This window comes from Mobula hypostoma, chromosome 23 (assembly GCF_963921235.1).
Source record: "Mobula hypostoma chromosome 23, sMobHyp1.1, whole genome shotgun sequence".
NCBI classification, from domain to species: domain Eukaryota; kingdom Metazoa; phylum Chordata; class Chondrichthyes; order Myliobatiformes; family Myliobatidae; genus Mobula; species Mobula hypostoma.
Genome location: NC_086119.1, coordinates 59,092,899 through 59,108,835, shown reverse-complemented (window position 1 = coordinate 59,108,835; position 15,937 = coordinate 59,092,899). Strand labels below are relative to the sequence as shown.

The 15,937-nt window shown below is 42.2% G+C and overlaps 1 protein-coding gene and 1 non-coding gene across 5 annotated transcripts in view; one reads left to right on the top strand and one right to left on the bottom strand.

Moving 5' to 3' along the window:
• The window catches only part of cabin1 (calcineurin binding protein 1), a 693,325-nt gene that overhangs the window by 385,671 nt on the left and 291,717 nt on the right, over positions 1-15,937 (top strand). The gene's annotated exons all lie outside the window — the stretch shown is intronic.
• Positions 10,494-10,597, bottom strand: LOC134337122 (U6 spliceosomal RNA). The gene has a single exon (XR_010015934.1). It is a non-coding gene; the product is annotated as a U6 spliceosomal RNA (small nuclear RNA).

Below are 15,937 nucleotides of genomic sequence, written 5' to 3'. Positions count from 1 at the left end.
AATTGTCCACCTTATGTTGTAGAGAAATGTCCTCCTTATCCATAGCTTTAATGGACTTCTTGAAGGTTTGGATAAACTTTTCAGCAAGCCCATTTGTTACTGAGTGGAGAGGAGCTGACTTGAAATGTCTGATGCCATTTTTCTTCATGATGTATATTATGGTCAGTTGTCACTTACAATTTGTTCTGGTAAGTCATTTCTGGCAAAGATAGTCCTCAGAACGGAGACAGTCTTTGGTGAGGTGGTTGACTTCATTGGTATAACCTCAGGCCACTTTGAGTATCCACAGCAATTAGAAACATGGAGTCCATGAATGTCCCAGCAAAGTCAATGTGAAGAAGTCCACTCCCATGGGTGTAACAGTGCCTGTGGGGGTGCATTTTGAACTTTTTGGCATTCCGTACAGCTTTTAGCCAAGATTTCAATCTGTCCACTATTCCTGGCCACTACACATTGTTCCGGGCGAGACTATTCATCTTGACTGTACCCAAGTGTCCTTCATACAGATTCTCTAATACTCTGGTATGCAGCTTAGAGGGAACCACAACACGAGATCCACACATCACCATTCTTTGACATAGTGACAGTTGGTCTAGTCTCACTGAGAACTCTGGAAACATAGGATTACCATGAGCTGGCCATCCTTGCATTGTGATTTAGTAGACTTTTGACAATGTCAAGTCATTCCTTGTTTCCCTTTATATTTCAGAGTTTGTTACCGGCAACTGGTCCACCAATGTATGAAAACTTTTGTTCAGTTGCCAATACTGGAAGATGAGACAAGCCATGTTGTTTGGTAGCCTTGAACTCTATGTCATAAGAATGGGCTCCTAGGAATAGTGCCCAACGTTGTAACCAGGTAGTAGTCATCACTGGAATTCACTTCCTGAGATTAAAAATGAACACAAGGGGCTGGTGATCTGTCACTAGCATAAACTTTTGTCTGTAGAGATAGAGGTGGAACAACTTTATTCCTCAGACTGAGGACCTCTCAGTTAATTTGTGTATAGTTGCATTCTGCACTCATCGGTGATCTTGAAGCAAGTGCAATCGGGCGTTCAGATCCATCTTTCATAATATGTGATGAAACAGCTCCAATGCCATAAGGGGACATATTGCACGCCAGTCTGATGGGCAGGGATTGGTCATAATGAGTGAGCAGTTTATTGGATGTTATTAGTTTCTTTGTTTCCTTGAATGCTTTTACATTTCATTCTGACCACTCCTATGTTGTTCCTGTCTGTAACAGTGCATTCAATGGATGCAGCACTGTAACAATGTTTGGGAGAAACCGGTGTAGTAGTTTACAAGGCCCAAGTACAACCGGAGTTCTGACACATTTTCCAGTTTGTGTGCCTGTAGCACTGTTTCAATCTTCTCTTGTGACTTATGTAAGCCATGCTTGTCAATGACATGTCCACAATGTGAGATTTCATTCTTGAGAAGCTCACATTTCTCTCTCTTTTGCACGCAGACCATACTCACTCAGCCTGGTAAGCACTTTACCAAGGATCTGGAGGTGCTCTTCATCATTTTTGCCAAATCAATGATGTCATCAAGGTAACATTGTGTTCCTGGGATACCCTGAAGCACTTGGTCCATTGCTCTTTGCAAATTGCGATGGCCAAAGGTGAGACGATTATACTGGAACAGTCCCTTGTGAGTGTGGATTGTGAGGAACTTCCTGCTTGACTACTCAATCTGCATTTACAGATAGGCTTGTGACAAGTCAATCTTTGAAAACCTCTCCCTGCCTGCCGAAGATGCAAGAATGTCTTCTATTCATGGCAGGGGATACTGCACAGTACGCAGCACTGGGTTGATGTTCACCTTGAAATCCGCACATACGCAAATGGCTCTGGCCTTCCCTTTCTTGATCACCGGGACAATGGCCGTGGTCCAACCGCTCCACTCATTCTTGGAGAGAATTCCAGACGCCTCCAAGCTCTGCAGTTCAGCATTCACTTTAGGACATAGTGCATAAGGCACTGGACGTGCTCTATGGACTCTTGGTGTTGCTGCTTCATCTGGTTCAATTCTGGCCTTCATGCCTTTCAGTTTACCAATACCCTTCTCAAATATCTTCTCATTAGCATTAAGCAGCTATGACGGTCTCTGGTTAATGCTGCCATTGGGACTGCTGTTTCCTGTTTTGATGTCACATTAACAACCTTGATTGAGTGCAAGTCTGGTTGGATTTTTCTCAACCACTCACACCCGAAAAGTGCTGGCCCTCCACTTTTCAATACATAAAGCTGTAACTGAGATGTCTGGCCTCCATACGTCACATTTACTTTCAGTTTGCCTTTGGGAGATGCTTTTTCACCAGTGTAGGTCTTTAGCATCACTGAGGTCTTCTCTAATGGTATCTTAGTCTGTTGTAGTCAGCCCCTGGAATTATAGACAAAGCTGATGCTGTAGCCTGCTCCCTTTTCAGTTTTACACCAGACACATCTGTTGTGGTCTAGATGATATTGTGATCTGCTTCAGTTATATTATGCAGTCCCAGACATGACAGTTCACCTTTGTCAGACTCTGTTGTTTGATTCTGTTTTACATTTGGTAACTTCATGCATTTGCTTAGTTTTGTGTTTGAGACTTCTCACTCTTGTGCTTTTTGTCTGCCTTGTACATTCTCTCTATGTAACCTTGTCTGTGATACTTTCTGCTTTCTTTGAACCAACAGTCATTTGCACCATGGGAGGATTTGCCACATCAATAACATCTTTGGATTTTTGCACCTTTCAGGGACATTTTGTGCAGTTCACTTTCTAACCTCTTTTTCTGTAGTCCTGCTGCATTCTTTGCTGCAGTCTCCAATGATATTGCAATGGTTAATGCACGTTCTAAGGTTAGGTGTCTTTCGTACAGTAGCCTCTTTTGAGTGCATTGACTATGCATGCCAAATACAAACCTGTCCCTTAATGCATCAGAAAGTTCATCTCTAAAGCCACAGTACTTGGAAAGTTTGCTCAGTTCTGCAATGTATTCAGAAATACTTTCATTTTTTGACTGGTTCCTTTTGTAAAACCTAAATCTCTCAGCTATTACCAGTGGTTTAGAGCTCAAGTGATTTTGTAAAATTATAATAATTTCATCGAATGTTTTGCTTGCTGGCTTTGCAGGGCTTATTAGGTTGCATAAGATACTGTACGTCCTTGCACCCATTAAGCTAAGAAGCATAGGGACATTGTTTTGTGTTAAAATACAGTTCCACCTTCTCCATGTACGACTCTTATCCTTTATTAGCACTATAAAATTCATCATTTTTTCTGACTGAAGCCATCGCCACATTATTTTCACTTTAAATTCAGCACTTCTTTCACTGTTTCCTTCTTGTGCTGTTTAACTCTCGCTGTTTTGTCCTGTAACTGTCAGTGCAGTTTGTCATATTTTCTGACATTCAGGTTCGTAAGCATCACCAATTTATTGTGTCTGTGTATAACTACATATCAAAAGCACATGTGCAAGAGATGGCTTTATCTGGTCTATTAACATGAGAGTGAGATAGCAATGCAATTACTTAGACAACAGAAAAATTATGTAGTGCTATGGGAGATGGGGGAGTCATTGCTTTAAAGGAAGTATACCCATACGTTACAGACCCAACCTGAGATATCCCTAATCCTGATAGCAGGGAGGCAACACACCATCCAAGTATCTCCATCACACCCACAGAACCTTGTCTCTGTTCCTCTGACTATGGAATCACCTATCAACACTGCAGTCCTCTTCACTTCTCTGCTCTTCTGAGACACAGTGCCAAGACCTGGTCACTGTGGCTCCCTCCTAGTAGATCATCCCCCTCAACAACATCTAGAGTTGTATACTTATTATTGAGGGGAATGGCTACAGGTGTACTCTGCACTGGTGTGCAGTTCCCCTCCTCCTCTTGAAAGTCACCCAGTTACCTGTCTCCTGCAATCTAACAGTGACCACCTCCCTGTAGCTCTTATCTGACACCTCCTCATTCTCTTGTACGAATCGAAGGTCATCAAGCTGTAGCTCCAGTTCGCTTAGGAACTGCAGCCTGGTGCACTTGGTGCAGTTGTGTTTATCTGGGAGACTGGTCTCGCAGACATCCCACATCCCACACAGAGTACAAAAGTCTGGCCTGGAGCCGTTATCACTACACTACTATGCCCTAACAGATGAGGAATAAACAAATCAGGACCAAATGAGGACCTTGGTCAGACCTCACTTGGAATACTGTGCTCAGTTCTGGTCGCCTCACTACGGGAAGGATGTGGAAACCATAGAAAGGGTGCAGAGGAGATTTACAAGGATGTTGCCTGGATTGGGGAGCATGCCTTATGAAAACACGTTGAGTGAACTCGGCCTTTTCTCCTTGGAGCGACTGAGGATGAGGGGGTGACCTGATACAGGTGTATAAGATGATGGGAGGCATTGATCGTGTGGATAGTCAGAGGCTTTTTCCCAGGGCTGAAATGGCTGCCACAAGAGGGCACAGTTTTAAGGTGCTTGGGAGTTGGTACACAGGAGATGTCAGGGGTAAGTTTTTAACGCAGAGTGGTGAGTGCGTGGAATGGGCTGCCAGCAACGGTGGTGGAGGTGGATACGATAGGGTCTTTTAAGAGACTTTAGGATAGGTACATGGAGCTTAGAAAAATAGAGAGCTATGGGTAACTGTAGTCATTTCTGAGGTAAGGACATGTTTGGCACAACTTTGTGGGCTGAAGAGCCTGTATTGTGCAGTATGTTTTCTATTTTTAAATCAGAACAGAAAGAGAGAAATTAACAAGATACTTTACCTCACCCAAGCCTGATCTCACCTCAGCCTGATGAGTCAAAGCGAGTCTAAACTGGTATGCCTATATCATTTACCATCAGATTTCTGAACCCTCCTTGATCACCACCTCACTACTTTTGTTCTTTTTTGCACTACTTAATTTTTTTTTTATATTTCTTTTTGTAATTTATGGTATATTTTATTCATTGCACTGTACTGCTGCCACAAAACAATAAATTTCATAACGTATGTCAGTGATAATTGTCACGTACCCCGTGACGGGTTAAAGAACCAGCAGAAATAGAAAACACTTTGGAGTCTGGTATTGCTATTCGCTAATACTATTTATTAGTAACTACACAATGCAGTCATATATAACTAGATAAATCAAACAAGTTAGCAGTGTTACGTGTATATATGTGTGCAAATATAACTCCCAAACTATTGAGCTTGGGGGAAACAAGGCTTAGAGTCTTGAGATGGTAAAGTATGAAAGTTCAGTTCATCCACGGAATAGGTGATGAGAGAGATATTTGTAATCCAGGGTAAATGTCGAGAGGAGGCAATTACGTCGATATTCCACAGATTCCACGACAGCAATACAAAATAACAATAGTAGTAGGTTTTATCTCCGAAGTTGTTCCACTCCACACACGAAGTATCACCAACAATGATCTGCAACGAATTTCCTTTCAACACAAGTGGTACCACACCCGAATTCAGCTACGGGTCATTCCAAAGCGGTGGCCACAGGATATAAACAGAATCTACATATGGATTATCCCCAACAGTAGTCTATCACTAAGGGAACCAACCCCAAACACAATGTGATAGCCACTTATCCGGTTCCACGACATACGAAGTACAGTGATTTGCCACAGGGGTGCCTTTCTTCAGTGAACTACCACACCCAAACAAGCATAACACATAAGTGGTATTCACAAAGGTACTCCCCTCACCAGAGAACCCACTCTTGTGATTAACTACATGACAGCCACACCTTCGTATTCAAATGGAACTCAAACTCACCTTTACGGGCTACTTAGAGAGAGAGTCCAAACAGTGACCTCTTTGTCACTAGGTTTCTTCTGTTTCAAACCTTCCTCTCCCCTCTTCTCTTCCTTTAAAGTTACCAAATGTGACCACAACAAAGGGACTGTTCTCTGTGCTGGAGTTATCAACCCAGGCAAGGGTTGGACACACGAATAACTCCCCACTGTGAGAGCCACTGATCGATCCTCCTGATCAATCCTCCAAAAACCCACCTTTCTGCAGGCACAACAAAGCTCATCCAGTGTCCAAAACCATGTGTCTGTCAGTCTATCAGCTGACCTTCTATTTATCTCATCATGCTGAACACCAGCTGTCCATCAAGTAGCTCCTCAATTCTCTCTCTGTAAGAACACGAAGCTGGCAGTGCCTTGCAAAAGTGTAAACATGCTGCAGAGAAACCATAACACTATCTCAAAGCAGTCTTCGCCTCTCTCTCACGTTTTAATAGGTGCTTGTGTTGAACAACTCTCTCTCTCTCTTTTTAAAGGTATAGTGCATAAAAAATATGACCCCTAGGGGTACATAACATAATAAACCTGATTTTATTCTGGTGAGTATATGGAACAAGCTGCTCTCGGAAGCTGAGGAGGTGGGTGCAATTCCAATGAATAGTAAAGGACAGAAGGCCAATGGACTAAATGCAGGCAAATGGGAAAAGTCAGAAGGGCATTTTGTTTGGCGTTGATATGAGCTGCCGTGTAACTCTATGGTGCTATGAAAAGGAAAAATTTCTCCATTTAGAGAGTTTTGAAACTTATCATGGTGATGCAGTTCTATCAAGGAGAATGTTCACAATTAAGATTAATGCACTTTTGGGCACTGATCAAGGAACCTGCTGATTGGGCTGGCATGAGAGCTTGTTGATCAGCTATGATCCTGTTGGTACAGGCTCAGTTGACAGTATAATCTGATCTTGCATCTGTTTATGTCCTTGTCTCCTTATGTCCTTTCCCCTTGCTGTCTTTCTCTACTTCCTACTCTCTCTGGTTCATTCTTTTTCCCTTTCTTACTTTTCATCCTGACTCACTAACCACACTTGACCTGAGTACTCTGCAAAGTGTTTGTTATCTACAATGGCATAGGATACCAGTTATAAAATTTAATGGATTCACTGAATTTACTTATTAGAGGTTTTTCCACTTGTGAGTGCTCTAGCCAGAATATATTGTGCAATTATTGCTCTGTGAGTTCACTGGTGAATGATAATGTGAAGTAGTTTTGTGGCCACACATTTGTCTAATGCCTGATCTTAGATCATACAGTAGCATTTTACTGGTTTATTCAAGCAAGTGGCCTTATTGTCATATCACAAAAAGATGACTGGCAATTTTTCAAACAAGGTGCTTTAACTTTGAAGATATTGCAGTTTAACTGTTTGCATGGTCCACAGAGCCATACACTATTGCCACCAGACCTCAGACAAACACAGGGCCCAGTACTAAGCCCTACATTGTTGGAAATTTTAATGCGTTAGAATATTTGGTTTGGGTTCCCTTTTTATTGCACATGTGGATGTTATGTTGCACAGGTCTTCAAGCTGTTGGCAAACCAGTAGGAGATTTTTCCAGAAGTTAGACAAACTGATTATTCATTCTCTGTGCAAAATAGCTGCTGCTATATGGAAATAGTTGCAATAAACTCATTAATGCTGAGGGAATCACAGAGATGTCCTGCTAAGCTATCAAATAAACTTAAATGTATTTATTTTTCCACTTTATAACTCTTCATTTATGCTAGCGTTCATTAGCTTCTCCCCTTGCTAGAGAGAAGTGGTTTCCTCCAATAAATCTTGTGAAACATTACCCACTGGATGCCTTTTCATCTGACTGAGGAAGGCCTAGCTTTCGCCTGTAGCCCCTTCATTATCAGCCACTGACACTTAGATTAGATTATGAGATTATATGACTTTCAGACTTGCCTTCAAAATTGCAATTTCTTTTCAGGTTCCTACCTTAAAACCTTACAGCTAAGTAATACAAAAAATAAAATCCTGCAGACACTATTAGTTTAACACCCTGAGAGAAATTGCAGCCAGTAAACAACTGGTCAGGCAGCATATGCGTAGAGAGAAATAGAGTTAATATTTTAGGTTCTGCCCTTTTATTTGTTTCCCTTCCTACAGATGCTACCTGACTTGCTGAATATTTCCAGATTTTCTATTTATGTTTGAGGTTAATTAGTAGTTTGTGTACATGTGGGTGTGATGTGTAATTTTACCTTACTTTTAGATGCTACTGGATCACAGGCACTGTCTTGAGCTTTCTGTGAATGCTTGAAAATACTGTACCGCAGAATGTTTTGTAGGATTGCACTGAGATAATACCAAAGTTGTCTCAGTATTATGGAAGTCTCCTGAATCAGCAAAGGCTTAAGTATTACAAGTTACAAATATAAATAGGTTGTGTAAAAGAGGAATACTGAGGTACTGTTCATGGACCTTTCTGATGGTGAAGAAACTGGTCCCAAATTGTTGAGTGTGGGTCTTCAGGTTCCTCTACCTTCTCCCTTATGTCTTTGTCCTTATACATTGTCCTCGTATAACATCTGCATGACTTAAAAAGTTCTCCTTCTCTGGTCAGACCAGTTCTTTTTGATTATTTTACTGAGTTTCATCTGTAAGTATTAGCCGTGGTTCAGCCTGCAATATTCTTTCCTCTATTTCAGAAGGTTTATGATTTGTTCTATTTTGGAGATGTTCCAATGGAGTATAAAGTATGCTGCACTGTCAGAAGTGCCACAGTCTGAATGAGGAGTTAAACAGAGCCACCTCACAAGGCGGAAGGTCCCGATGGAGTACCTGGTAAGGCTCTAAAAACCTGTGCCAATCAACTAGAGGGAGTATTCAAGGACATTTTCAACCTCTGACTGCTACTGGCAGAAGTTCCCACTTGCTTCAAAAAGGCAACAATTATACCAGTGCCTAAGAAGAATAATGTGGGCTGCCTTAATGACTATCACCCGGTAGCACTCACATCGACAGTGATGAAATGCTTTGAGAGGTTGGGCATGACTAGACTGAACTCCTGCCTCAGCAAGGACCTGGACCCATTGCAATTTGCCGATCACCACAATAGGTCAACAGCAGACGCAATCTCAATGGCTCTCCACACGGCTTTAGACCACCTGGACAACACAAACACCCACGTCAGGACACTGTTCGTCGACTAAAGCTCAGCATTTAATACCATCATTCCCACAATCCTGATTGAGGAATTGAAGAACCTGGGCCTCCGTACCGCCCTCTGCAATTGGATCCTCGACTTCTTAACTGGAAGACCACAGTCTGTGAGAATTGGTGATGACATATCCTCCTTGCTGACAATCAACACTGGCGCACCTCAGGGGTGTGTGCTTAGCCCACTGCTCTACTCTCTATATACACATGACTGTGTGGCTAGGCATAGCTTAAACACCATCTATAAATTTGCTGACAATACAACTATTATTGGTAGAAACTCAGGTGGTGACAAGAGGAGAATCTCAGGTGGTGACGAGAGGGCATACTGGAGTCAGATATGCCAACTAGTGGAATGGTGCCGCAGCAACAACCTGGCACTCAACGTCAGGAAGACGAAAGAACTGATTGTGGACTTCAGGAAGGATAAGACGAAGGAACACATACCAATCTTCATAGAGGAATCAGAATTGGAGAGAGTGAGCAGCTTCAAGTTCCTGGGTGTCAAGATCTCTGAGGATCTAATCTGGTCTCAGCATATCGATGTAGTTATAAAGAAGGCAAGACAGTAGCTATACTTATTATTAGGAGTTTAAAGAGATTTGGCATGTCAACAAATACACTCAAAAACTTCTATAGATGTACCATGGAGAGCATTCTGACAGGCTGCATCACTGTCTGATATGGAGGGGCTACTGCACAGGACCGAAAGAAGCTGCAGAAGGTTGTAAATCTAGTCAGTTTCATCTTGGGCACTAGCCTACAAAGTACCCAGGACATCTTTAGGGAGCAGTGTCTCAGAAAGGCAGCGTCCATTATTAAGGACCTCCAGCACCCAGGGCATGCCCTTTTCTCACTGTTGCCATCAGGTAGGAGGTACAGAAGCCTGAAGGCACACACTGAGTGATTCAGGAACAGCTTCTTCCCCTCTGCCATCCGATTTCTAAATGGACATTGAAGCTATGGACACTATCTCACTTTTTAAAACAAAAACACAGTATTTCTGTTTTTGCACATTTAAAAAAATCTATTCAATATACATAATCGATTTAATTGTTTATTATTATTATTTTTAAATTTTATTTATTATTTTTTCTCTGTTAGATAATGTATTGTATTGAACTGCTGCTGCTAAGTTAACAAATTTCATGTCACATGCCAGTAATAATAAACCTGATTCTGATTCTGATTCTGACAAAATTTCTTATGCTTCTTAGAAATGAACTGCCTTCAGTGTTCAGGCCAGTATTCAGTGAAATAAGTGATCAAGTTGTCATCAGTGTACAGTTTGTGGGTGTGATCTTTTGACAGAATTACTAGCTGCATGTCCTACGTTAGAACAATGACTACATTTTAATAAACACATAAACTGTACCGTGCTACATTATGTAAGACTTCCCTTTATTTTGTACCTGGAAATCATGCTTCTTTATTTTAATCCATTATGTAATTTTCTTCATTGAAGATAGATAATGCTTGGGGAACTAATGTTCAGAAAAGACTGGTGTTTGCTCTTTTTCCCTACGGAACACCACAGATTCACGGATCAGCCTTGCAATGGGGCTCTGGTGATCTTCGCTGTATTGTTCCAATTTTAGTATGTGCTAGCTGATGCAAGCACTTAAGGGGGGGGGGTGAAAACACACTACTGATTTCTCATGTTGATGGTTGCTCAGGGTGTGGATCAGTACCTTGGACTACTTGTGAAACTTTGGCATGCAGCTTTGATACTTAGGTGATTCATAGCTGCTTTCTCTGACTCAGAGAATATAGAATCTCAGTGTCGTTAGGAGCTTGAGCAGAACTTAAGGCCCAGTGTCTCATCAATCAGCAAGAACAAGCTGAAGGGAAACCAGAGGAAGAGACGGGGCAGTGGGATTTGAAAAAGTTAGGGATATAGTTATCGGTGAAATGTACTTGGATAACTCATCTTAAAGTAATTAAAACTGCTGATGTTCTACGCACTGATATTGTCGGGTTCCCTTTCAGTAATAAAACTACCACACCATCATCATGTTCCAAGCCTTTACTGGAAATGCTCCCCGTCTCTTTCTGCACTAAAATGACAACTGCATTGATGCTGGTTCACCCATGCCGAGTTTGTCATTTTCATCAACTTTGTTTCCAACCTCCACCTTGCCCTTAAATTCACTTGGCCCATTTCTGTCACCTCTCTCACCTTTCTCAATCTCTCTGTCTCCATCTCTGGGGACAAGCTGTCTACCAATATTTTTTATAAGCCTTCCAACTCTCACAGCTGCCTTGACTATTCTTCTTCCCACCCTCCCTCCGGTAAAAATGCCATTTCCTTTCCAGAACATCAGAGATGTCCTCTTCCTTCACAGAACAGGATTTCTCTTCCCCCACCATTGATGTTGCCCTTACCCACATCTCCTCCATTTCCCAGATGTCTGCCCTCATCGCATCTTCCTGCCACATTAACAATGATAGAATTCCTTTTTTACCCCCACATTCAACATATTATTCTGCGCAACTTCCGCCATCTTCAGTGGGATCCTACCACCAAGCATAACTTTACCTCCCCCCGCTCTCTGCTTTCCACAGGAATTATTTTCTCCATGATTTCCTTATCCAATTGTCCGTTCCCACAAATCTCCCTTCCGGCACTTATCCCTGCAAGTGCTACAACTGCACATCCACCTCCCCCCTTTGCCTCCATTCAGAGCCCTAAATAGTCCTTCCAGATGAGGCAACACTTCACTGTCAAATCTGTTTGGGTTATTTGCTGTTTCTGGTGCTCCCGACACAGCCTCCTCTACATTGGCAAGACCTGAAATAGGTTGGGAAACCACTTTGTTGAGCTCCTTTGTTCCATCCACAATAAGTAGGATTTTCCGGTGACCAACCATTTTAATTGCAATCCCTATTTCCATTCTGACATAACAGTCCATGGCCTCTTCTACTGCATCATCACCACTGTCACACTGGAGGAGCAACACCTCCTATTCTATCTGGGCAGCTGCCTACCTGATAGCATGAACATTGATATCTCTAATTTCTGGTCAATTTTCCCTTTCCCCTTTTCCTCTGCCATTCCCCATTGCGTCTCCCCTTTTACCTCTTCCTTCTTGCCTGCTTGTCATCTTCACCCCACCCCCCTGTGGTGCCCCTCCTCCTTCCCTTTCTCCATGGTCCACTCTCCCCTCCAATCAGATTCCTTCTTCTTCAGCCCTTTACCTTATCCACCTATCACCTCCCAGTTTATCAGTTCATCTCCCCTCCCCCTACCTTCTTATTCTGGCTTCTTCTCCCTTCCTTTCCAGTCCTAATAAAGGGCCTCAGTTCAAAACTTTAACTGTTTATTCTCCTCCAGATATGCTTCCTGACCTGCTGAGTTCCTCCAGCATTTTGTATGTGTTACTCATTATCCCTTGTCAGAAATCCCACCCTACAAGAACTCATTTCAGGGAGGTCTCAACCGGAAGTCTCAACCTCATAGCAGTCTGTGTCAATGAATTTGTTAATCTTGCAAGACATCAGATTCACAAGTGTTTTGTGAGACAGCTGACTTCTGAATTCTCTCTTAATGTGCCAAGTTCACAATAGCTGCTGTCTTGGTTGATGAGCAGGCATAGTTTTTTGCTATTTCTGAATTAGGAACATTTTCCTGAATAGCTTGCCTGTGTGCTTACACACCTGGAATGGCAGGTTATGCTCAATGATGAAAGATGTAAAGTACACCTCAGCTCTAGTGATGTTCTCTGACGAAGGGTCTCGGCCCGAAATGTCGACTGTACCGCTTCCTAGAGATGCTGCCTGGCCTGCTGCGTTCACCAGCAACTTTGATGTGTGTCCTCTGTCAGACTTTGGTTTTCTGCTGAAAAGAACTGTGAAATACTCGAGCAGCCTTCTCTGCACTTAGCCTCCCTAATATGTTGTGGTCCCTAAAAGAAATAAAAGCATAAGGTGTATCCTTATTACAGGTGTGCGCCGCTTAACGTCCATTCGGACAACGTCCGATTGCATATACGTCCGTAGTCTCACACACACGCACACACACACTGCCTGCAATAATCGGGATCAGAACTTACTTTTTTACATCGGAATAGGGGATTTTAAATGAGTGATTTAGAAGTTCTGTATCTTCAAGTTCAAGTTTATTGTCATCTGGCTGATTGTTCACAAATGAAACAATCTCTGTCTGGACCATGGTGTAGCCACAATACATGTATCACGCACACCACATAAAACAATATATTACCATATTATTTAATAAAGTGTAATTCAAAAAGCACAGCACAGGTAAACAGTTCGCTGTCCTAATTATGAGACCTCGGTGGGGGCCGGGTATTTATTAAAATCGGTTTTTCTTCTGAAAACACTTAAACCCAGCCCATGGTGGGCTTTGATGTACCTGTGAGTGGAAGTGTTTCAGGAAAGAAACCCCGAAGAATTTGCTTGCTGCGAGCACGTTTTTAAAGATATCTTAGCGGACGATTTTGGAATTTTGCTCCAATTTAAACCCTGCTCTAATCCCCTTTAAGATGCCAACGTGCCCCGCCCGTATAGGACAGCCTCGCTTAGTCAGGTTGTCACCACCAGCCTTGGGAATTTCTTCACCAGGCTTTTGTACTTCATCACTGACAGTTGTCCGGATCATTTCGATGTCATTACTGATGGCAGTAACTGAACTGATGGACTATGGAAGAGAGAGAGAGATTGACTATAAAGCCTGCCCTCAGAGAAAACTGATAGGTCTACTTAACACAAAGAGAGATCAAGCAGGATTCATTCATTTTCTTTCTTTCTTTTTTTCCCTCACCCTCTCCCTCTCTAAAAAATCGATTTCCGGGATATTGTAAATAATTTGTGGGCATCAGGGAGCCGCTATCGATATGCGGAAGGCTCCCGGAACTCCCGGGAGAGGTGGGATGTCTGCCTTGCCTTCTTCGGTGTCAAGCTTTCTGACGTCACTCTTGTCCATCCTGTATTGTACCCTTCAACTTTCCAAATCATCATTCAGAATCTGGTTTACCATTAGTCACAACGTAGCCATCACCACTTTCAGCCCCATTTTTGGGGTGTTCCCTTTGATTCTTTCTCTTGTGCTTACATAAATTTCACAGTAACATTGAGAAATGGGAAAGGGGACTGTAGAAATGTTGGTCCATTCTTGTTAGGCCTCCAGTGATTTTTCCATGATGATGCCTGTACTGAGTTTTGTCAGTGGGCGTTGTATTCTGGTGAATAATAAGCTGGTGGGTAGCTTCAGCATACATTAACATATACGTTTTGAAACCTTCCAAGTACCTGACATTACTGCACTTTTCAATGTTTACGATTTTGGAAGAAGAATAAAGTAGTATGTGTCCTGACCACTTAAAACATAATTTTAATAAAATGCAAATGTGAATTTGTATCTGATGACATCCAGAGTGAATTCTGCTGGCTTGTTTCAAGGTGTTGAGCTCCACAGCTGTAACTATGGGGCTGGAGAAGGGGAGAGAAAGCAAGTGTTTCTTTACGTGTGCTGCTGTTGACTAAAATATATTCGGGTTTGATTCAAAGCCTGTTCAAGTGCTGAAAGTGAATTAGTATTCACTTATCATTACTTAGCGCTTGTTCTTTACAAACCAACCTTGTTGACTGCTGAACGAAGTATGAGGATCCCAGAATGGAAGGGGTTAACTGAAAGACTAAAACTGACATTGTTGCAAAAAAATACAGATGAAAGTCCAGGAAATGTCTAGGTGCACCACTACCACAGATGGTGAGAGATAGAAATCAGAGGGACACAATTAAATAGGCTCCTCGGCTGTGTAAGCACTGCACAGTCTTTCTTTCAGAAAACAACCTGGAGGCAGTAGTATTTGTTTTTTTTTCCTGTGGAATATGTAGCTACTTGTAGCCCTACTGTATGTACTGTACAATCAGGTGGGTATGTATGTTTGTGTGGGTGGATGGGTGGGCTGTCTTGGGGTTTTGTGATTGGCTGCCTTGAGCCTCAAGCTGCCTTAAAAGCAGTGAAGCCGGGGTCAAGGGGTACTGTGTGGGCGTGAGATGGAACGCTTGAAAGAGGAACAAACGTCTGACAGCAGCATGCTGGCTCCCTCAGACCTGCAGACGCTTTTGTGTCTCTGTCAGTGCTTCGCTTGCCAGGCCGCATGGTTGTCTATCGTTATTCCTTTCAGCTGGAGATTTATGGGAGGCTTTTGAGTATTAAATACGATGGTAATTGGATGAGGCTGTAGTTACTGTTGTAATGGTGAGTACCTTGAAGTTGGCAGTGAATACCATCCTCTTTCTCTCTATCACCGTTGGTTAGGACAGGGGAATCCCTTCACAAGCATGCTGGAAGTCTCTTGATGCATAGTGTGATGAACTGAAGTCTGTAGTGTGTTTTTCCCTGGTATGCATATATAAACAGTAGGGCAGTGTTTCTGGCAAGTATTTGCATTACAGCTGCTCCAACTTGGTTTCATCTTGTGGTAAACACAGCTTAGTTTCCCTTTTGAATTTTTAATGTAAATGGTGTGGAGGATTATCGAAAAGGTGAAGTAAATGTGAGTAAAATATTTGTGGCTTCTTGTAGCGTGTGTCAGTCAAATGCATTTAATTAAAGAAGGGGTTTTCATAAAGTTCCAACCTACAAAAATGGTTGGTATAATCTGTTTAACACTTTCGGGTTCTCTGAAGTAATTGAGATATCTTGAAAAGGGTGTGAGAACGTGACTGCTGATTTTTTTGTAATTGATGAAAAGTGTTTTTACCTCCCACCCCAGTCCTTAATTACTTGTCTATTTTTTTTGGTCATTTTGTGGAGGGTTAAGAAGTATGCTTGGTGCCTGAAGAACAGAATAATTCTTATTGTCTGTGAATGTATAAATCGCATGGCTGTGCAAAACATTGCTTCAAAAGGAACAATCTAAGGCGAGGCATTCATATTCATTGTATTGTTTACAAAATTATATCTGTGACTTTGCAAAAGCAGAATAGCA